This window comes from Teleopsis dalmanni, chromosome X (genome assembly GCF_002237135.1).
Source record: "Teleopsis dalmanni isolate 2A chromosome X, ASM223713v2, whole genome shotgun sequence".
NCBI lineage: Eukaryota > Metazoa > Arthropoda > Insecta > Diptera > Diopsidae > Teleopsis > Teleopsis dalmanni.
This window is the reverse complement of record NC_051848.1, coordinates 33,548,537-33,572,023: the sequence shown is the minus strand read 5'-3', so window position 1 is coordinate 33,572,023 and position 23,487 is coordinate 33,548,537. Positions and strand designations below refer to the sequence as shown.

At 30.9% G+C, this 23,487-nt stretch overlaps 1 long non-coding RNA gene across 3 annotated transcripts in view; it reads right to left on the bottom strand.

Annotated features, from left to right (window-relative positions):
* The window catches only part of LOC119662018, a 109,784-nt gene extending 87,295 nt beyond the window's left edge, over positions 1–22,489 (bottom strand). For 2 of the 3 annotated variants that reach the window (XR_005250658.1, XR_005250657.1), the window contains exon 1: positions 22,159–22,489. This is a non-coding gene — a long non-coding RNA (uncharacterized LOC119662018). Of the gene's footprint in view, positions 1–22,100 lie in introns of all 3 variants that reach the window. The other variant, XR_005250659.1, reaches the window with a different exon arrangement.
* Positions 22,490–23,487: the final 998 nt, after the last annotated feature.

Here is a 23,487-nt window from a genome sequence, read left to right as displayed (position 1 = left end):
CGCTAAAGACTGGTTTTAGACTAATTATTATATGGTTATGAATCATTATTGTGGATTGGGATGTATACTAGAATTTTTCAGTATCGATAAGACGATACTGGCGATAGGCGGATCGTCTTAGCTTTAATTTTTTTTTTCAAGAAGTTCTCCGAAAAATTTTTTTACCCTTATTAGGCTTTAAACAAAAAGATACTGTCAATCGGATCAGCAAGAAAGTTTTTTTCCCCATACAATTGGCGACTCCACTTATATATGTACATATATATGTACGTACATATATTATATGTCATTTATAAGAGTATTTGCATAGGTTGCTGGCACATGCAAAATATCTTTATTGTACGCAATTTATACGCATTTTAAAATGTGTATTTAAATTCTGGCAAATAGTCAAGCAACAAAGAAGCCGCCTAGGCCACGACAAGTCAGGCTGCTGCTGGGTATAAGCGAGCAAAGCAAAAGCAACGCATGGTTAGGCATGGTAAGGCACGGTAAGGCAAAGCAACCCGAGGCAAGGCAGGCAAAGCAATTTTCATGTTAAATGGGGACAAAATTCAACAACTGCAAAACCGACACAATTTAAACTACTTCCGACATTATGCAATAACAGGAGTAACAATGACAAGACCAACACAGCAAAGAGTACAACGGCTAACAACAACAGCGAGATATGGCGATAGCTAACATACAAACACACACATATACATACGCACGCAACTGCAGGAGCGACTATAAAGACAAAAATAGCAAGAATAGCAGTAGAAGCAACTAAGTTTTGTATGTGTCGTTTTCGTTCTATGTGTTGTGTGTATGTGTGGGTGTGTGTATGTGGAGAAGAGCACATTAAAAATGTGTCACAATAATTTTGCACACTTGCGTAATTTACAATTAAAAGCAAAGAAAAAAAAAGTAGGATAACAGTAAGAATATATGCAAAACAAAAAAAAAAGAGCTTGTTGGAAACTTGGAAAAACTGCAACACCAACAACACCAACAACATCAGCAAGAATTATGAATGAAAAAGAAAATTGTTTTTCCTGCACTCGACCAAGCTACTTGTAAAAATGGGTAAAAAAACTACTATAAGGACGCCAAAGTGGCGTAGGACTTGGCTGGGCTGTCTGGCTGGTTGGTTGGTTCCCTTGCTGTTTTGTTGACTGGTTAACTGACTCTGACTGACAAACGGACTGACTGACTGACAATCGCTTTAACTCACAACATTGCTGCTGCACTGAAGCAAGTGTTACAACGTTACTCCTGATGTTGCTGCTGTTGCTGTTGAAAATTTATACTTATAATGAAGTTGATATTGTAGCTTAAGATAGTATATAACTTAAAAATGTTGTTGCTGCATGTTGTTATTATTAATGGCGTTGGTGTTGGTGTTGGTAATGCGAGACTTAAGCAAACGACGGCAATGTGACATGTCAAATAGATATTTTTATGTGGATGTGATATAGTGTATAACAATCAGCGAATTATGGCACAGTTTTGACAGTAACAACAACACCAACAACATTACCGGCAACAACAGCAACAACAACAAAAACAACAGCAACAAAAAATAGCAACGGAAGCAAAAGCAGTAGGAGCAGGCATATCCTTATAAACTTAAAATTTTTTTTATTTTTATATTTTTTTTTTTGTGTTTTTTACATTGTTACGCTCTGAAGATTATAACGTTTTGACAAATGCTGACAAGGAAAATAATAGCAACAAATAAATGCAAGAGCAGTGTTGACAACCTTAACGTCGCGTTGTCAGCGATTTTAACAACAATAATATGCAGAAGAAGAAGCAGAACATTAAAAAGTTTCTTAAAACTTAAAAAGTCGCGTATGTTTCTTATAAAGTGAAAACAACAATAACAAAAATAGCAATAGCAACAACAACAAAAATAATAGCGGAAACAGTGAAGTATAAAGTCAATGCAAGCGTTAACAGTGGCAATAATGTGAAAAATAAAGGCATGAGCGAGCGAGCGAACGAGAGCAAATGTTTAAAAGGTTGTGTTTAAGAAAAGCTTATATGTATATCCTTTTGAAGTATTTATTATTTAGATATTTATTTATTTTTTTTTTTTTTTTGTATTCAGGTGTTATGCACTGACAAATGCTGACACCACGGCGTACGCAACAACAGCACAAATGGTGAATTTCAGTAAGCAACAAACAGTAACAGTAATAACAGTAGCAGAGCAGCAATGATAATAATAATACTAATGTTAATTTTGACGCTTATATTGATGTTGACGTCGTCGCTAACAGTGACTACTATCAAAAACAAAGACAGAGATTTCCTCTATGCTATTCATTTTATTCAAACTTCTCTCATATACTCATATATTTGTATGTATTAGTAGATTGCTCGGCTTGGTTTAGCAAAAGGAAACTGCTTATTGTGCACTGAAGTGTGCAACAAAAGCTACAGTTAACACACATTTCCAAATATACACATATGTATGTACGTACATATGCATAACGAATGATATACATACATACACACAACACGCATAACCAAGTGTATAAACAAATAAACAAACAAATACATATTAACTACTTGCATAAACAAACACGGATTCAAGTTACTCGCTCGCCTAAAGTGGGGTTGAAAGGAAAGTAAGAGCAAACGTAAAAGCACAGTGCCAGCCATGGTAAGCAAAGCAAAGCAAGCAGCAATACTCAATTTCGTTTCAATTTTAGATTTATTTTTTTTTGTTCTTGTTGTTTTTGTTTTATTTGGTTTTTGTTGCGCTCTCAACTTATCCTTGCTATTATTATTGTTGTTGTTGTTTTCTTTCACTTTTTATTAATGGAGTACAATGACTTAAAAAAGGTTCAATTTATGTATAAATGTGCGTAAATATGTCAACAATAGCTTTGCTAAATGCATAGGATAAGAGCGTAGCGGAAACGGGAAGAGGGCAAAACAATACAAAACAACAACAAAAAAAAAAAGGATACTTTACTAAATTCAAAATTTATTGATTTTTTGTTTTTGTTTTCGAATTCACAGCAGCGGTACTCGCATTTTGCATTGCGGGTAGAGAGTAGTAGCAGTAGTTGTAATAGTAACTGCAGGAATACGTGTGAGTATATCACATATCACATATCATGTCATGTACCAAACAGAAAAGCGAGCAATACACGCAGTAACCCGTACCATATGAAGTACATATGGAAGCAAAGCAAGGCTACAAGTTGCCATTGGCAAATTGCAAGCAAGCCAAATATAAGATTTACGCACGGCCTAGCATTGACTGTTGCATGAAATGCCATCAATTGTGCATACCGCAGCATTGGGCCCTACCATACTACCGCGTACATACATAAACCATATCCATTCACTGTATACCACTGTATATCCAGAATACAATAACCCGCCAGGCTAACACTACCTATCTAACACCGACTATGCACACTGCACGCTGCACACACACACACACACACAAACACAAACACACAGTCCACGTGACCCTAATCGAGTTTTACATGTTTTATCGGCAATTATAATTACTTTATTTGGATTTGAAAATTATGCGGTTCTAGGCGATATTGCATTACCAACCAACAACAACAACAACAGTTGTGCTATACTGCAACTGTTGCAACAAATGCATTCCATTCAAATTTTTCCTGCATTTTTCAAATTCACATTACATCACTGTTGCTGTTGTTGTTGTTGTTGTTATTTTTGCTGTAAATGTTGTTGCAGTAGTCAAATTATCAGTTCTGTTTGCCATTATTGAGCTGATTTTCCATTCCTGTTATTCCCTGTATTTGCTCCTGTGGCTCCTGGCATTCGCTGTTGCTGCTCCTGTTACTACTGCCAAAATAGTTACTACTCTACTGTACGTACTTTATGGAGCATAACTAAAATAACATCATCCAAATTAGCACACAAACAAAAAAAAAATTCCCGGAAAAATTGAAAAAAAAATAAATCACCAAAATTGATTTATGGAACAAGAGCGTAAGAGTGTGAAAAGCAACAACACCGAAATCTGTTGAAATTGGCAATGTTGCAGAAAGCGAAAAAAAATAAAAAAAAATCCATACAAACAATCCGCATTCTACACTTTTCACAATCGAATCAATAAAATTTTGAATAGCAGCAAAAATTGTGGAAACATGAATAAATTTACATGAAGACGAAATAATTTTCATATCGGGCAAGGGGCAAGGCGGCGACGAACATTAGGAATTTTAGGTACATTCAACCAAAAAATAACCAAAAAAAGGGGTGCGAATGTTATGAAAAGATTGTTAAAATCAGGTAAGCGAAATATGCGACGAAGTGCCCATAGCTAGAAAAGATGTTCAAGAGGGTAAAAAAAAAGAGGGCAAAAAGAAGAGGACATTTTTGTTTGTTCTGTTAGGAAAATATGTATTTCTTTATCATTTATGAAAATGTATTTCTTTTTGTTGTTGTTGTTGTTGTTGTATATTAATAAAAACATTTTTAGTCCCTAATTTAGAAATTCCTAACTGCCTTTTTTCACTCCTTCTCTCTCTCTCTCTCACTCATCCACTTTCTTACTGCATGCACATCATCAAACACAACATGGGACATCATATGCATGTACATGGGGTTTTACGGTTTGGAAAAGTCATTTTATTTTTGTATAAATTAATGACTCTGGGATTTTTCATGTAGTCTGTATAGGTGATAATGTGGTTACTGTTGAGTATTTCCAGAAATGACATTTAAAAATATAACATCTTGACATTTACCGTGTTTTTTTTTCTTGTTTGCAGTACTTAAATTTTAAACATATTACCATTTTAATAGTACAATTTGCATGGAATGTTTAAAATTATAACCAAAGTAAAAATACCTAGTCTTTCAGTCCTCTAGTTCCTAAGAATGCCTTATGGAAGCCTAGAATTATACTGCTGTGATAGAGTCAATAATCATTACAATTACACCATAAATGGTTTAATGTTTTGCGAAACTCCCACATTTAAAAAATATATGATGATTTACTTTATGTGTGAGCAAACTTTTTACTTAAACAAATATTGCTTATTTATTTTATAACTACCATATCTCCAATAATTTTTTGGAACAAAAAAAACTTGAGTATTAAAATATTAATGTGTCTTTATTTCATTAAATATATATTATAATATAAATAATATGTATATTAAAATATATATAATATAATAATATTATATTATATAATATTATATAATAATATATAATTATAATATATTTAACACATATTAAATATATGTAATATATATAATAATATATATTTAATTCAAATATAAGGAAAACGTCAGCAATCAAACTGATTACATCAACATCTCACAGTTATAGAAGTTGTGAACTACGTGGCTTAAAACTAAAATAGGTTTATCATTTTATGCTTACTTCGATAATTCATATAGGACATCATACTTAATTATCGAACAAACATTATCACAAGTTAATTTCATATTTCTGTTGAGACACAACACTCTAGTCACTCAACACTCTATGCTCAAATGACAAAATGTTCTACATAAGCTATTGGTAAAAAATGTCAAACTTTCTAATGAAAATGTCAACTGTCACCTAAAATTACTTCTACATACTAATGCTCATAATATAGATAGGCAGTGGTCAAAAATGTCAAAGTGTCTGCGGAAATGTCAGCTCCCACCTAAAAATACAGTGACATATCAATACTCGCAATATAAATAGATGCCCACATAATGAAAGAACAGTAATCCTTTTTTCCTTAAAACAAATTAGTTATTGCTGTTAAGGATATTAAGAAATATTAGACCAATACTTCATAGTAAAATTCTTTAAAATCATTATCTGGAAAAATCAACCCTACCCGACTTCACAACAGGTGGCAACACCATCACAAAATCAATTATATTTTGTATATTTGGTAAGTTTTAAACGACAGTTGTAAAAGTTTCGACTCCATCAGATGTTTGGTTAGCTTTAGTTTTTTGCAAATAATTGAAATAGTGCACCTTGGTGGTTTTTTATAAAACAGAATAGAATTGAATATCGTTCAGAAATAAATTTCCTTCATTTCAAATTGTTCAAGGAATGAACAATGATGCAATCAAATTAGAAATGGATTCTGTTTACGACAACCTTGCACCATCATTAACAACAATACAATATTGGGAAGCTGAATTAAAAACACGGTCGTACGAGTGTGTCTGATGAAGAGCGTCCGGGTCGTCTCAAAAGATGTCACAACTAACAAAAACGTTGAAAAAATTCACGATATTGTGTTGAAGGATCCAAAAATTAAAGTGCATGTGATAGTAAAGATGACAAACATATCATATGAATGTGTTTCAAATATTTTACATGAATATTTGGGTATGAAAATGTTTTTGGCATGATGGATGCCGCGTTTGCTCACCAAAAACCAAAGACTAAAAACGACCACAACAACGCCATTCAAAATATTGTTTGGAAATGTTTATGCACAATCTAGCTGGCTATGAGAGTCGATTAGTGATAATTGTTGTAACATAAATCCATTAATTTACACCTGAGGGAAGACAAAAAGCCAGAGAATGGGTAGAGCCTGTGGTAGCGCTGCCAAACAACCACGAATTCAACAATCGGCTGGAATTCCGAATGAGATTCAAGTAAAATAATTTCCATCGACTATTTGGAACAAAGAAAAACAATAACATCATATTATTGGATCGATTGATTGAGGAAATCAAGAAAAATTGTCAACATTTGTGGAAGATAAAAATTTTATTTTTGCAGGATAACACATCCGCTCACATGTCAATGAAAACCATGGTAAAATTTAATAAATTGTCTCACTTATCGTATTCTCCAGATTTGGGTCCCAGTGACTTTTATCTGTTTCCAAACTTAAAAATATGACTCTAGGGAAAGAGATTTCCATCAAATGATGAAATGGGAAATGTGGAATGGGAAACTGAGGTATATTTTGGAGGACTTGTTAAATCGTATTATTTTGAAGGTGATCAAATGTTTAAAGATTGTTGGACTTGGTGTGTCAAGCTAAAAGGGGACTATATTAAAGCATAAAATATAATTTTTCAAAAAACATGCCTTTTTATTACTTAGGCAGGGTATATTTCAATACACAAAGTAACTTTTCTTTGTAATGAAACTATTTTGAATATTTAACTTAGATACTTCAGTATTTACTGCTGCGGATTGTTTATTTTTTTGTTTATAATTTTATTTAATAAAGAGGTTTTTTTCGAACAGTAGTGAATTACAACAACAAAAATTTTATTTATTTTTTTTTTATATATTATTTTAATTAATTGAATTTATGGCTGATCATGCAGCTGTTTTATATATTGCCAAATATCCATCATCAGTGGTCTTAGAAATAATTCTTGTATTTAATTATACGTAAATAATTATTTTTGAGACTGCAAGTACCAGATATCGCACTAGGATCCTGCTAAATTTTATTTAATAAATTCTTATTTCAAGGAAAAAACTTTTAGAAATACACCGATTCAGACTTGGTGTTCTTTGACAAACCTCTCTACCGATTCTGATTATAAGCAAAAAAAATTTCTTTTAATAGAAAAATTTTAAAGTTCCAGATTTTTGTTAAACTCCAAAAACTTATCCTTCAAAATCGTTTTTTTCTTTTGATTTATATTTTATTTTAGTTATTTATTTATGTATCTATATTTAATTTAAAACTAGTTTTTTTTTTAAGTACTGCAATCTGTAAAAATATTATTCCACAATTTTCCTCAAACATAAAAAACTAAACAAAAAAATAAAAAAATCCTAATGGATTTTTCGGTAAGTTCACTGATATGCACTTGATATGTGTCATTACCTTAAAAATATTACATTTGATAAGCATTTCTTTTTTATTTTCTGTTAATGGAATGTCATTTTAATATTCGTATTCCTTTACGATCGCATTACCATTCATCATTGCGACATTAAAAGTTCCTTCAATCAGTGACTGACGATGAATGCCGACAGTGACTTGCAACAAATAAATGTTGTAAAAAAAATAAAAAAAAAAGGGACCCTAAGAGCTCAACTAACATTTATGTAACTTTTATAATTGCAACTTAAATGCCAATGAGGGAAGCATACTATAGTAATACAAGTAGTCTGCTACCAATCAATCAGTCAGCAGGTCTACTTAAGTCACTCACGGATTCACGGACCCATTCATTTCGGTTAAGTTAATCAGCATGCAAATGTCAATTTGGATATACAAAATAGCTGAACGAATTGCACGTTTGGTTATATGGTATATATTTAAAACACATCAGCGGTCCTTTGTCATCTTATTAACTGAGGTCAGTGGATAGATTACATTAATTTATACACCGCATGCACTCTAAATTATAAGCACTGCGACGTAATCGTACTGACTCCCGAAGAGGACAAGACTAAAATATATGCATATACAATTTTATCTCAAATACAATCTCAGAAACGTGTAAGTGAAAAATTGTAAATTGAAATCTTTTGAGACAGGAGACAATCCATTGCAGTCTAGTGTAGTAATGTAATAGTGTAGTGGTGTAGTGGTGTAGTATAGTGTAGTGGGGAAAAATATTTTTATTGCAAAATCATTGGTTAGTTGATAAGTACTCGTATCAAACACAGCATATCATTATTGATAACCTCAAGGCATAGAGACGGACATACTGCCAAAGATAGACAAAGAGACAGTTAAACCAGAAACGGAAACAGGAGTAACAAGCGAATACATAGCAATAAGAATGGCATAAGGATTTCGAGAAGTCATCCACACTCAATATTCAATGTGCTGCTCAACACTCCGAACAAACAATCCAAAGCCATAATCGCCAACACCGACACTATTTTTTACCACACCAACCTCGCACAATTTGCAAAAGATACACAAATGCAAACAGCTTACATTTAATGAAGCAAAATATTGCATTGAACTACAAAGCAAATGTAAATGTATCTCTGAGTATGATTATCTTTGTGTGTAATATTGTAATATTGTAATATTGTTGTTGGAAAATTGATATGCCTTTGCTTGTCTTAAAAATAATTATTGCTGCGATTGACAATGTTGCTGCAAGTTCTCTGTAAATGCACAACGTGGATTATTAGATGCCTTAGCATTGATAACAGCACAAATAATACAAAAAATAAAAGGATGACATACGTATTGAAATTTCAAAGCAGTTATTCTTTGAGTCAGAGACTTCAGTTATATTGTAAAAAAAATTAAAAAAAAATGTAAAAAAAAGATTACAAAAAAAAAAAGAAAAACGAACGAACAGATACAATATTTGCAAAACTAACAGCTAAGAACCATAGATATTCCACCAACGGCAACCAACCAATAACTCTGAAAGAGCGAAGCGAACACATATACGTAGTATTACTGAAGATATTCACAAGGATATGCAAGAAAAGTCGAACACAAACATAGATAAACCTTTACATATAAATATGTATCTAGCGCTTTGTATCTCTATCTACATCTTTATTCAAACTCTACAAAGTTGACAACATGAGCAAAACAATTAATTATCTATTGGCAAAGGAGTGTTGAAATGGTATGTGGTACTCTTAGTATTCGAGTGATATTAAAAATTTCTTTACATTCTCATTTATGTGCTTAGACGATTGCTTTGTCTCTGCATCTGCATCTGTATCTGTATCTGTTGTATCCTGCTGTATCCTGATTCGGTTCTATATATCTGTGGGTATGTGTATATGTGTATATTTGAAAGCGTAACTGTGTGTTATAATACAATATTATTTAGTTTGGGTTATTTAAGTTTGTTGTGTTCACACTCTTAAAATAATTTTCACTTAACAATTTTGTGCATTTGTTGTGACAAGCATTTTAAAATCTTTATTCCGTTCTATGCGTACACTCGTTCGTCACATTTTCGCAATGAATGAATTATTTTGTATTTTGTACTTTGGCGCTGCAATTTTCCATTTTCCATTTCCCATTTTGCAATTTGCAATTCGCAATTTGCATATGGAAATAGGAAAAGCACAAGGCGAACAGTGAACACAGAACAGTGAACAGCGAATGGCAAAATGTAAATACCATATTCCACATATACCACCCATTGCCTGACAATTTATCTCCCTAACTACATATCCACATATTCACATGTTCAGTCACATATTCAGTCACATATCCAGCTTGGAGCAAAATCCACTCTATCGTTATGGATACAATGGGGTCAAGGTATTCCATGGAAAATGTTGTGCTTCTCAACTTTGTCTGCTGCTATTAAAACAATAATTGTTGTACATTGTAGTGTGTAAATAATAAAAATATTAAAAATTTACTCACTTAGTGAATGAAGAATAACAGCAACAACAAACTATTTTCAACTTCAAACTATAGAAGTGTGACTTCAAGTTCTCCTCCATATAATGTATGAGGAATTTGAGAAAATGCTTTGAAGAGTTTGGCTTTTGATTTCAAACTATAGAAGAGATCCTTAAATAGTTTTAAATACTTTTACTTTAACTTAAAGTTTTACTTAAACTAAAAATGTTTTTACTTAAAAAAGTTTAAAGTACATATACACATGAAGCTTAAAGCAGGGTTGTCCAGAACAGCTGCGATCGCGGTTGTACAAATCACTCCAATCTGTACGGCCGCAGCAGAGTTGTTTTCGACGAAAATAAAAATAAGGTTATAATGTTAAATTAAAGTTTTATTAATTTATCAAATTAAATTCATTTATTTGGTATACCATAAAAATAAAATAATGAAAAATTTGCGCAATTGTTGTAGATTAAAAACATGTCGCGGGTCTCACAAACATTAGTTGCGGTTCACATGCGCTTTGGACAGCCATAGCTTAAACCAATAATTTTTACAAGAATACAGGGGTATATGTAGTGGGAAGTTTCGATCTGATTTTCTATACAATAATAGCGCGATATCTTTTTACTCAAAAAAATGTTCGCAAATTAATTTAAGATATAACCAAGCATTTCTTAATGCATTTCCTTAATAAATTATATAATTCTTATGCCATGTTCCCATTGCAGCTAAATCATTTCATATTAATGAAATCAAAATTGAGTTCTCGTCGTTTCCATGGACATAATTTGATTTATGCTTGTGAAGAAACATTTATGTGTCGAAAAGTTTAGTGAAAGTTTTAGGAGAGCTTTTGCTTGTTTACATTTCAATTGTGTGCAGATAATATATATAGTTTTGTAAAGGGATATACAACTAACATCCCCAAATGTGGACAGATTTTAACCATGACCCATCTAACCATCTCATGTAACTGCTACAACAACCCAAAGCCTTTTCAATGCAATCAAGAATATAGCGACTACAATAGGTAGGAACTACCCAAAGAGATATTAAATAAAATTCAGATATAATTCTTAAGTAGTAGAATATAAGCGCATGACGAAAGACCCAGCAGTCCATTTCTCAATTCTTTAAAATTAAAATTTAAAATTAATTTTAATGTCAACTTACAAATAAATACATATAGTTTTGTATTCTTAGCAGAAATTAATTAATTGATCATATATAAAAAATAATATATATGTTGAAAAATTTTTTTCTTTATTTACATTTTGTTTCATGTGTCAAATACAATGTCAAATTGCAATAATTACCCTTTTAGGAAATATATTTTTGGCGCAATTTCCCTTAATTTATTCTTAATTAAGTTGGAAAACACGAAAGATTTTTGTACGTTTAATCAACTTCATTAGTGAGCGAAATTAAATAAATAGATCTTCAACACAAATATTAAATCTATCATATCTATCATATAAATCTAGCATATAGAGATAAAGCTGCAAGTGTTTGTTCTGTAGAGTTCTGAAAATATGGTGGCCAGATCGAATATCAAATGAACGCCTGTTAAACTAAACAACTCAATAAGCAACACAAAATAAGTTAAAAATGTAAAAGTAGAAGTGGATAGACGAAACGCTTAGACAACCGAGAGATTACATAGTGACGTAAGCATTGGCATAGAATCCACAATGTAGCAGTAGACCTGGTGTACCAGCGAAAATGTGGAGAAGAATGATCGAAAGTAATATAATTAAAGCACGATATAAATGAAACAAAATCTACAGAGAAGCACCAAATAGAGTCAGATTCAGAAGGACTATTAAGACCCTATGCCACATTAGGGGAAATGGACAATATTAGTAGTAATGGTATTTACTACACACCGTTCACCAATTGTGTTTCACCCATAGATATCGCTGCATTGAGTATTTTTATAGAATTCTATTAGACTCATCTGAACTTAGACAAACTGTTTATTTACATACATTCTCTTGTCACTTAATAATAAATTATTGAATATTTTCTTTAATACACTTTACGGGTAGATTTATATAGAGATAACATACGATTTTTTTTTTTTAACTATTCTATGGCTTTCTTTTAGATATTCATTTAAGAATGTTGATTTTCAACAAATAAAAAATAAAAAAATATAAGTAAAAGATTTATTTATTTTGGTATGAAATCGATAACGACGATCTGTGGCATACATCTTCTTCAGTATCCAAAGCTGTTCGCTTCTTATCGAGTCGAAGACTGCGCCTAACGTCATTAAATCAACGCTAAGCACATTTCATGCCATAATTCCGCTTTGTTAATATTTCTAATGTTTGCACTCCTGCCACAAATAAATTTCGCTTAACCAAAGCGAACTGGCATTTTTATTAAATTTAACTCTTAGGACGAGTACGAGAATTTTCTATCTAAAACTTGATTTTTTTTCCGGGCTTTTTTTATGCTACAAACTTTTTTTAGCGATTTTTTTTTATTTTCTAAGGACTTTTTTTTTACAAATTTTTTTTTCTATGTATTTTTATAGACTTTTTATCTAAGTATTTTTTTAGGAATTTTTTTTTCTACAGTTTTTTTTTAGAAATTTTTTTTCCTACGGTTTTTTTTTATTTTCTAATAAAAAATTTTTTTATTTTTTTTTCTACGAATTTTTTTTTCTATGCACTTTTTTTTTCTCTACGGACTTTTTTTTCGGACTTTTTTTTTCTATGGGTTGTTGAATTTTTTTTTTTTTTTGCCTTTTTTTTTTTTGTTTTAGGAAAGCAATTGCAAATGCAATTTATCGCAATTTTATTTTATGCTTTAACTATAATTTTTCAATTCGATTTAAATTCATGTCACATTTGTGCTGGAAACACTTTTATCAATAATTTCTTCAAATACTAGTATTTCTGTGGGATATTTTTTATTTCTATTTTTTTTTTCATTTTTTTTTTCATTTTTTTTTTTGTTTTAGTGCTAGAATTTTTTATTTATTTTATCTCTCTAATCATCTGGTTGCAGTTCACAGTCTGCAGTTGCAATTTGCATACTCCTTTATGGGCAGTGTTAGTATTTTATTTTAACGTTTATTAAGTTCTTTGCAAACTGGCTTAAATGCTTTTGGCACGCAGATCTGCAATAAATTAAAAAATTGTGGCAAAATTTTTCCTTCTACTCTTTCTGGGTTGAGTTTGGAAATTTTACATTTTTCATTTTTATATTTTGCATTTTTATATTTTGGAATTTATCGTTTTTCAATTGTCGCCGTTTGCAGATTTCGGGATAAGATTATGGCAAATAAAGGAGAAAGAATCCAATTTATGAGATTTTGCGTATTGAAACGTATCTACGTTCGAACGTACTAACGTACTAACTTACTTACTTACTTACTCACTTACTTACGCTTACCGCTTACAGCACAGATTGCACATATTGCCGCAGTTTGCGACGTGCAACGTGCAAACTGCAATATGCAACGTGCTATGTGCGAAGTGCAGCAAATTACGAGCCGCTTTTCAGCGCCCCCCAAAAGGAAGGTATTAACTCCTTTCCTGTGTATTCTGTTAGGTTCAATATTTCTGCATTTTTCAGATTTCAGATTTCAGATTTCAGATTTACTACTTTTTGTTTTCACTTTTAATTTTTTTTTTGTTTTTTTTTGTGATTTGAGTGAATGCAGCAAATCGCTTTAATTAGAAAAGAAATAGTCGAGTGGGTTTATTAGGACCGCTTTTCATCGTTAAGTATTCCTTAATGCAGCAATTGTATTTTACATACCAAAAACGCATAACGAAATAAACAAAAAAAGAAGAAAAAGATACATACAATATAAAATAAAATAAATTCCTACTGGATACTTGGATACTTGGATACTGAGAATGCTATATTCAGTATATTCCTATGTTAATTAAAAAGTGAGGAACGCAGCTGAAATGTAATCGCTGGAGATTTATGAGTTGCTTTTAATTTACGGCTGCACTTCATCCACTCGTTTGGTTGGTGGACCGAAATGTGATTAAGTCAGTTTAGAGAATCTAACGGTAACAAAAAAAAATGTTACAATTTAATGCTAGCAAAAAATGCGCTTAGTCTAGTTTAAATGACACTTTAAGTTGTAGTAACAGGCAAGACGAAGTAAAATTAATTATCAACACTCCCAAGGAGCGGGAAGTTTTCCGCTTATACCGTGAATATCACGAAACTGCCGGATGGCTTTCGTACCAGTACCAACAATAAATAGGTTAAATAGATATTTGTTGTTCTGGTGGATTAGCGCTTAAGGTGAACAAATTAGAAGACGTAAAATACGAATAAAATTTGAATTAAACATTGAAGAGTGAAGAGTGAAATTGGCAAAAAGACATTAAGAATTTATGAATTTACACAAATAATAGATTAAAATTTTGAAAGATAAAATATTAATTGAAAAATAAATTGAATACAAAAATGTGCGAATACTTAAGTAAATGTCAAACTTCTTAAATTAAGAAAATTTAACTTCAATTAAAAGAACTAAATTACGGCAAATATCATAGTATCAATAGTATCACAATATAGTATCATAATACAGTGAATTACAAACTATTACAGAGATTATATATGTAGATGAACTAAGTGTATTGATAACGGTCTAAGTAATAAAAATGCATTTTTCTAGAAAAATTATTTTTTATGCTTCAGTATAGTCCCCGTCCCCTTTTAGCTCGACACCCCAAATCCAACGTTCTTTCAACATATGGTCACAAATATACCTCAGTTTCCCATTCCAATTCTATATTTGATACAAATCTGTTTGCCTGGAGTCATCTTTTAAGTTTGGAAACAGTTTATAATCACTCAGACGATCTTCATCAGAAACACTCGTACGACCACGTTTGAATTTCGCTTTCCAATATTTTATTGCTGCCGTAAACAGAATCTATTTCCAATTTGATTGCATCATTGTTCATTCCTTTCAAGTAGATGAATTTTATTACTGAACGATATTCAATTTTTTCCATTTTATAAAAAATCACTAAGATGTACTATTTCAATTATTGCAAAAGGCTAAATCTAACGAAACTCTGATAGAGTCGAAGTCTTTCATACTACCATTTTAAGCAATTCCGTAGGACTTAGCATTCGCCGAATCTTGAATATATTGATTTCAATCTAATGATGTTATAATCTAAATTATATTAAAATTTATACACCCTTAAATCCATGTCTATAAGTTTTTATAAGCAATTAAGTTGAAAGTTAATGAGAATTATAAAGAACATAATTTATATGTGCTATTTTATAGCATTAAAATATATATTTTTTTTTAATTTGCAAAAATAATTTTTAATACAAATGTGTTTTTATTGTTTGGCATATGATTTTGGTGAATAAAGAGCTTTTATAAATATAAATTAAAATAATGATATATTGTGCTGACTTCCTATGGTTTTATTATTGTTTTCTACTTTGACTCTTATTTGAGATCCTCATTAGTCTTCAGTACTTTGACCACCAAGGTCATATGCCTCAAATCTTTATCATTTATTTCTAAGATATGATTTTATTAATTTCTACTCTTACTCTTGTTAAATGGTGTTCTTAGCACTTTGACTATCACGGTCAAATGCCTGGAATCTTTATGATTTATTTCTAAGAGGTAGTTTTGTTAAGTTAAAGTCTCACACGGTGGCTTTTGATGTCTTCCTCCTACCGGAAAAAAATCGAAATACGACAAAAAACTCTCAAGTCAATATTTTCATAAAAAATAATTAATAAAAATTTAAAAAGGCGTTCCGTTGCACTTCAAGGATAGACCCTCATTGAACTTTTATTCATGTTAACTATGCCGTTTGATTAATCATACAAATTTCTTGTTCTCTTCAATCTGATAACATTGCAGTCGTTAGATCTCACACATCTCAAAAGTCTATTAATTCACTAGAAATTACGCCAAAAACCAAAACACACCAAACAGAAGTTTTCCTCCAAAACTACCGAATTCTTGAGCGTTCATGACACGTTAAAACAAATGAAGTAAAAATCATAAAAAATAATAATAAAAAGTTCTGCTAAGATAAATAAATAAAAACAAAAAAAAGAACCGGAAAAAATGTTTATTAATTGAAAATTTGGTTTTAGCATATTTTATTGTACTTAATTCGATTAGAGACCCTTGATATGTAGCTGGCGTACATAATTTTCTGTTAGGCAATAGACTCGACTCGACTCGATTAGACTCTTAATAAGAGAACAAACCTCAAACTCACGTGTAGGCTCGAAAGTAAGAATGCATAGGCGTTGCATTGCATTCATACCGAAAGATACGACTTTCTCTAATTACGATAAGAAGAAGTCTTATCTGTTATTCCCCCATTCTGCTCTGTTCTGTTTGGATTTTGTTTGATTTTTGTTTGGTATTTGCCTGGTTTTTGTTTGGTTTCTGTTTGATTTCTGTTTGGTTTGTGTAGAACAATGCGTATCCAACACTTTTGACAGTGATCGATTGAAAATCCATTTCGCATTGACATGCAATGCAATCGAACTTTCTCATTTCCATATCTTCCCATTCTATCATAATCTATCATCTGACCGAATTCGGCATTGCGCGTATGCCCCCTATGCCGTATGCAGCGGTTTTATTCAATTAAAAGAGTTAAACAGATTTTCAATGGAGCAATTTTAATTAATTTATTAATTTGATTTTTAATCAAATAATTTGCGGTTGGAAATCGAATATCTGCAAGAATGCAAAAATTTATTTTAAATGCAAATGTTAATATAATTATGAAAATATATGAAATCAAACAATACCACTTGTTTTAATTCAGAGATAAAAAAATAATTGATGCTGTGTTACTTTCACGTCATCGAAGAAAATTTGTATGAGGATGAAGTAGAATGCCACCTCATCTGATATGTACCTTATATATCTATTGAAGTATAAAGTAAAATAAATATCGAGAAAAGTGTTTGTATATACACAACAAAAAAACAAAATATCTTGGCAAAAGTATCTTTACATAAAAACTACTCAAACATTAGACAGCAGACCAGGAGATATTAGAAGAGCAATCTTGTTTTTTGTACGATTTGTGCAGGACAACCTGCACATATTCCATTGAAACGTTCGCAAATGTTTTACATTAGTTTTTGACAGAAAATGAGTTGCAGTATAGTTTGCCTGAAGGAGATAAATTTTCTGTAGTGTTTGCAAGTTGCAACTCTAATTGCATTGCCCTAAACCACAAACTGGGATAGATTGTTTCTGAGTTTGACGTGAAAAGTTAAGTAAAAAATTAAAGGAAAATATTACAAGTACCTAAGTAAGAAGAAACTGAATTCAAAGTTTAAAATCATTCTCAGTGGTTTTCGTCCATTAGGCAATAATGACTACAGCATACCTGAAAGACATCATTCAAGAACGACGAAAGGCTTATGACAAAATAATTCAGTAAAACCTCTCTTAAGCTAACACTCTGTGTTAAGAGTATATATAACCCATCAAATTATATAACTAGTTATATACTCTAAAAAGCTTTAAATACTCTTTATATAAACATAAAGAGTTATAAATAAGTTATAAAGTTTTAAGTAACTACAACATTCTAGAAAAATTAAGTACCAAAAAGGCGTATATGAGTCTTTCAAACACTGATATCTGTCGATATGACTGAAAAGAACAGGGTTCACTTAATATGAATCCCAGCGCACAACGGATTTGAGGGGAAACAAGAACGCAGATGAGCTCTTCAGAAAAGGAGTATCCTCATATTATATTGGGCCGCAACTATTCTGCTGTCCTTCATGCAGATTTTTCAAACTTAAAATTAATGAATGCTTGAAAAGAGCAGCTCAGACTGATTGAGTTAATGTAATTGCCTGCAGCAAAGTTAAAGAACTTGTGCCGAATCGATTAAAACCCAGAACGAGGAAGCTTCTAATGTTGAACAGAAATGGCATCCGACTTAACACATTGTTTCTCACGACGAAAACCATATTGGTATTACAAGAGACGATAGTTACAGATTTTTTTACGAAAAAGAGGTAACAGCAGAACACATTCTGTGTCACCGTGATAGTCTCGCCAGACTCAGACTTCGGTACTTATTAACTGCCTATCCACTTATAACGAAATTAGACAACATCTTTCCAAAGGACATAATGACGTTTTTAACTGCGTAAATGGAACTAAAGTGAGTTTATTACAAGAACCCTCAAAGAATATAACGACGTAGTGACAAGTTCCCAACCCCTTTAAAATCTAATTTAATCTGTCGGTATTGTAAAATAGATATTTAAAACTGAGACAACAATCTGTGTAAATGCCTGGCACTACTCAGAAAAAAGCTGCGCCACTTAAGTAGTATTTTTAGACGTCTATAAAAAATTTGGAACAATAAACCCTAAACTGTGCTTAAATTTATCGAAAGGCTAAACATATACGGTTAATAAACAAGGTTACGCTAAATAGATCTATTGTTAAATAATATTATTTTTAAACTACTTCGGTATATGATATATACTGCTACTTATTAGCAGTTAAACTTTCATAACTTAAAGCACTACTTTGCAAAGAAAAGGTTTGACTTATGGAGACTTCAAGTTAAAGAATTTTTTTATAATTCTATGTAATTTACTCTCTGAACCCTGTTGTATTCTATTTAGTTCGAGATGATTTTAGTATGGAGATGATTTTTCAAAAAGTCACACTTTTCTCAATTTGTTTATTTTTTTTAATTATCTATTCAAAATAATTCAATTTAATAAATCTTTATTTATACTTAGTTCCATAGCGGAGTGAAAAATTAAAAATCTTCTGAAGTTTACTACGTTTTGAACTGATAGCTTTCTTGGAATTTTTAAAGAGAGCTACTATAGGAACTGAGAAACAATTATAAAGTCCTAATTAATTATAAAAACTTATTTACCAAGAGTAAGGATGAGAACACTTTTATGAATAAGAACAAAGTTTCTACTACAAAGGATATGTCTAAAGATCAGTAGATTAAAATGTTAGAATATTTTTAAAGAGAGTTTTATCTTTACTCTTAATATTAATAACATATTAATATTATATAATAATTATATTATATTAGATATATTGTATTATATTATCAGATTAGATATCTTTAACAAATCCAGGAACTTAATAATTGATTTTATAATAAAAGTGTGACAATATCATTACAAAATAAATAATAATTGATGTAAAATGGATTCTACAAAAATATTGACTTTAACTGAAGCATACTAAGAAATATTATTTTAGATAAACTAAATGTCGTAATTCCTGTAAAACGTTTTTACAAACATTCTCCATTATACCAAATATATCACCTCAATATTTTCCACCAAACTTTATTTATAAATTTGTAAACTCTTATAGTTCTCGTTATTGAAACAAAGACATATTATTTTTTGTGATTCTGGAGAAATAAAAATTATTGTCAAACACTTATTTAAAATGGCACAAAATATAAAATATCTAGGGATAGTGCCTAAGAAAAGTTACTTCATGAGTGATTCATGAAAGATAATAAATACCTAATAGTGGCATTTCGCTTTTTTAAAATTACTACAATATAGATTGTTATCAATTTTAGATATATCTAATAATGATTAGTTCAGTATTAACATAAGGCTGTGAAACGTGGGTCTTAAAAGCAAATAAAGCAATGTGATTGCAGAAAACTCTTCAGGTCCATATAACATATAACATATAATAATACACATCGTATATGCTTTTATCATAAACGATAAACACCAGAATATCGTTGGATTTATGAAATCATTAAGAATTCGTTCTTATATATATATAACTATTGTTATATAAAAAATAAAAGAAATTTTTTAAAGCCGTCGGCAAAGTAGTAATAGAAGATAATATTTCTGAATATGCAATGCATACAATCATAACCGCAGCAGTTCAAGTATTTTATTTTTGTTAAATAATTTAACAATTTTGATACAAATTGGAATAATTAAAAGTCTAATATGTATATCAATTAGTTTGTAAATTCCTACGGAGCATTTAGAATGTAAGTACATATATAGAGATATATGATATTGTTGTATCGTTGTTAAAATTTTCGAACTGAAAAATTTTAAAGCATTGTTTATAGTGAGAGTAACAGTATAAAATTACGTTTGAGTAGAATATCACGATACCACGAGGGTTAGGACCCCATAGCTTTGACTGTCCTGACCAATTAAGGTTAACCTCTTTAGTGGGAGTATCATGGTGGTTGTGGTGAAAAGATATACGAATAAAATGACTATTCATTACTTTCATTTGATGTGTAGTTGTATTTTACCGGATGTCGGATGCAGTGCTCCGAAGAACAGCCAAGGTGTTAGATAGGCCTCGTTCGCTTTCTTGGAGAAAACTATATACACACGTAAAGCTTCAATTGATTACAGCAGAAATCCTTGGAATTCTGATAGGAACGTTTGTTGTTTTATTATACGGATATATGAGTTCAACCTAACTGTATTATTCAAAGTTCTCGCACCAAAATCTTTTTACTCGACAGACTATTTACTGTTCAAACAAGATTTTAAATTGAAGTATACTATTTAAATGCATTTAAAAAATCGTAATAAACGCATCTAACGCAAAAACGCATCTAACGCATCTAACTTACGAACGCATGCAACACAAGTACCCATTTGATGCAAAATCGTAACTGACGTAAGAACGCATTTAACGCATAAAGGTTCTAACGCAAGAACGCATTTAACGCATAAAGGTTCTAACGCAAGAACGCATTTGACGCAAATTAACAACTACCGCGTTTGACGCAAAAACGCTGCTAACACAAAAACGCAATTAACGCATTTTCCTGTATTCGTAACAACGACAATATTGGCAAGCCTATTGGAGGAAAAAATCCACACTAAGGAGAGCCGAAGGTCATACGGACAATAAATCAAATTAAATTTAAATTTTTAATTTTAATCCTTAACATTTTTTGATTGTTAAGGCGATCATGCCATGCCAACGTATAAAAAGTAAATATTTTCTTTTAATTATTAAATATTACAACAACAAAAAGTGATTTATTTGCTTAGTTGCTGATGATGTCCTATAGGTGTGTTGTTATGTTTGTTGTTGTCGTTGTAAATTCAGTTTATTTTTAACTTTATTTTGTAAATGTTTTCATACTGAAAGTCAATTGAGTTTGTAATTTTTATAATTAAATTGCTAAAGCACTAAAATTGAAATCGAAAATAATAACAGAAATTAAAAGCACTCTAATTAGAAAGTACAAAACAAAAAAGATGGAAAAATAAAAGAAAAATATTATTAAATCCACAGCAATGTAGCAACAACTAAACGCACAGTGAAATCCATACAAAAAGTATGGAATGACCTCTTGTAAATGACAACTTCAACCACAAGAACAACAACAACAACAATGTCAGCACTAATAATAATAATAACAACAACAACAATAACTGTGCAGAGCTTTAGGAAAAACGCTATGGCAAGAACAACAACAGCAATAATGTGCACGCATTTAAGAAGTACTACAACAACAACAACAACACCAACCACATTACAGCGGCGGCAAAAATAAAACAGGCAAAGCAAAAAGCAAAAACAAAAAAAAAAGAAAGGAAATAATTTCTAATTTATGGCATTTAACTAAATTGTATTCAATGAATTTGCCGTGTTTTAATTCTGAAGTAGCATAGCAAAAAAAACAAAAAAACAAAAAAACAAAAAACTAAAATTATTAATAATAAACGGAAGTATAAAAATAGAAAAAAATTAATAGAAATAAAATGTAAATAACGAATGGAAACAGGATAACAAAAGTGTGGAAAGAAACTATATATAAATATTTACATTTTAATGTGATTTTTGCACGTTTTTATGTTTCACAAATTTAATCTATAAAACTCACAGGATACGTAGCGGCAGCGGCGGCAATAACAGCGGCAACGGCAAAGGCTATGCGACGACGTAGTATCAACGATAACGGCAACATCAACGGCAACGGCAATGGCAAAGAACGTAAGTAGCAGGTGATAATCCACGAAATGAAAGCAAGAAAAATAATGTAACAACAACAATCACACAAACTGGGAAAGCACTGCAGCAGTTGCAGAAGTCACAGCAGACACAAGACAGGACAAGACAGGACAATGAGGCGAAAATTTCTGCTTAATTTTCTCGTTTTGTTTATTTATTTATTTTTGTTGTTTTCTCTTTTTGTCGCTTTAAACACTTAAACTATTTATTTTGATTTTTTGCTTAGCATTTGTTTACCTTTTTTTTTAATAAACACTTCGCACACAACTTATTTTTTGTTTTGTTTTTTGGTTAGCTCAGTTATTAATGTTTAATAATTAATAAAATTTTGTGGCCTTGTTTTTTTTTTTTTTGATTTCTTCAGGCAGAAAACTTTTTTTTCACATATTAAGCAAAATTTTGCGCCTATAACATATACGGCTTTTCACTTTTTTGTGTTTGGTTTTTGTTGCTGTTGTTGTTTTATTGTATGTTTCTTATTTACTTCTTGCGGCTTTCGGTTTTTCCAATCACGGCGACTTTAGCTACTTCCTGGCCGTTGTAAAATTACACGGAAAAAATTGTACACTTTTATGTTTAATAGCACACCGCTTCCTTGCATGAAATTTCTCTTCCTTTTCTTTATTTATTTATTTATTTCCATATATATTTTTTTTGCTTTAAATTTTACGTTTCTTGAACGCAATGCGCCTTTATCAATGGCTTGCGTTTACTTCTACGTAAACTGTATTATTAAATTGCCTTTGTTTTGCTATAAATTATTTATGTTTGATTTACATTTACGCGGCGCACACGTTGTTTTTATATTTTCTATTACACATAATAATTATTTGATATTATACTTTGATATGTTTTTACCATTTCTTTTTAGATACTATTTTTTTTTGTTGTTATTTTTGCTCTTCTCCCGTTTGAAATCGCATGAGTAAAAACTTTGCGTATTCGTAATATAATCCTTCGCTATAAAGCAATTTCACTTCCAATATAAATATTTTACACTGCGAGCGAATACACTCTTCTACTGACGACGTTCAAATTCTGACTGAAGTTTGTTTCAATGGAATTTCGCCGCAAACAATTCTTCTGCTCTTTTTCACATGCATTTTTGTTTATTTTTTCATTTTGTTATTGCTTGCCATTTCTAGTGTTGCCACTGTGTTCGCTTCAAAAACATATGTTGGCAGAGTGTTTTTGGTAGGAA